The sequence below is a fragment of the Sorex fumeus genome, unplaced genomic scaffold, assembly GCF_029834395.1.
Source record: "Sorex fumeus unplaced genomic scaffold, SorFum_2.1 ptg000047l, whole genome shotgun sequence".
Lineage (NCBI taxonomy): Eukaryota > Metazoa > Chordata > Mammalia > Eulipotyphla > Soricidae > Sorex > Sorex fumeus.
Window position 1 is genome coordinate 16,162,898 of NW_026606104.1, and position 1,785 is coordinate 16,164,682.

General features: G+C 32.4%; 1 pseudogene; it reads right to left on the reverse strand.

The window, feature by feature from the left end:
• Nucleotides 1–387: 387 nt before the first annotated feature.
• LOC130031509 (U6 snRNA-associated Sm-like protein LSm5) lies at nt 388–730 on the reverse strand (annotated as a pseudogene).
• Nucleotides 731–1,785: the final 1,055 nt, after the last annotated feature.

Consider the following 1,785-nt stretch of genomic DNA (forward strand, 5'->3'; position numbering starts at 1 on the left):
TGGGATGTAGGGTGGATACTATCTTTAGGCTTTTACATTTTTAATACCAAAAATCTCTTTATTTTACTCTCCAAAAAACAAATTGATCCTGGGTACTGTAAACAACAACAACAAAGATTTAACAAAATAACTCTTTAATATCAACTTTATCCTGACTAATATCTTCAGGGCTTTAATTTTTAAACCAAAAATTTAATTTTATATTGCAAAGAACAAACTGTTTTTTCCAATACAATCATGATAAACTGACAAAAATGGGCATTTACAATGCACTTTCAAAGCAGTTCCATTTAGTGGAAAATTCAGTTTCAATTAATTCAAACATTAAAAGACCTTTGTTTTGGTTTTTTTGGTATTTTTTTTTAAAAAATGCATGTTTTGTTGACATTATAGATAAACCAGAGTTGAACATAGGTCAAGAAAATCCATTTGTACTTCAGGTCCTTCTCTAGAAACTAGCATTGTTATATTTACATTTAGCAAAATCTGATCTAATTTAGTAATTCTTCTTCCTCCTTTTGGAATTTTCAGTTCAATGACATGTTTTAGTACTATATTGACAGTCACCAAATCTTAGAAGTAGGTTGATGATTTCCTTATCATCACATCACATTCAACACATGTGAAATTTTGAACGTATGCATTTGTCTATGAGCTCTAGAGGAAGCAGCTGCTAAGAATTAGTGATAGCACTAGTTGTTGTGGTTATGCCAGAATTTACCAATATCATTAGGTTTTATAAGTTAAAGTTGACTTATAAAAAAGCACCTTTAAAATAAATCTTTAAGTTTAAAGTTAAAACTTTTGTTTTTTTCCCCCCTTGCATTGTACTTGATTGAGGGTGAGTTTTAACTAAACCAAGCACTGAGTTTTATGTGCATGCATCAGAAATTTTGTTGGCAAGTGCAGTTATGTTACGTTTTATCAGACACTCAACATGTTACATGGGGAAGGGGTATAGGCATATCTGGCAGCAGTTAAAGAAATGTAGATACTCTGACCAAAGCATTTCCCCCATAAATACAACTTTGAAAATAATTAGCTGAATTAAGATGTATTAAAAACATTGGTCTCTTAAATAAATTTTGACAGATGACTCTGTGTATGTGTGTGTGTGTGTGTGTGTGTGTGTCTGTGTGTGTCTGTGTGTGTGTATTTTCTAATCCTGTAACCTAGGAAATCAAGAAAACCTTAGATGAATCTCATAAACTTTCTAAGGTCAATTTCCTCTGTGGTGAAATAAGTTTATTGACACTTGGCTTAGATGTCATAAATGTGTGTAAGTACTTGCAGCTACATAGTGCTATACAAATGTATATATATTTTAAATCACGTGGCTGACAGTGAACCAGTCTACGTGTTGTTCATGTGGAGACTATTTAATTCATTTCCAAACTACTTCCCTCACCTCAGTGTCTCTGTGTCAGTACCAGAAGCATTCAAAGATGAATCATACTCAGATCCTGCCCTCAAGGAACTTGGCATACAGGAACACAGATAAATGACTGACAAAGGTTTTACTTGGATTTTAAAACTTAGCCTGAAATAACTACATAATTGAGTACAATACCATATTTAAAAAAGATTTAGTGGTCCCTCTTAATATTTAAATAACAGCATAAGTGTTGATTAAAATTAATTTGTCTGTTAACAGACTCATTTGCATGAAGTCAAGTATACTGAGAAACGCCTGTGAGATCAAAGGTGTTTTGATTCAAGACAGCAATTTGAGTATTTCAATGACAGCCAAGATTGACAACAGCCTTTGTTAAGTGATCAGTCTTC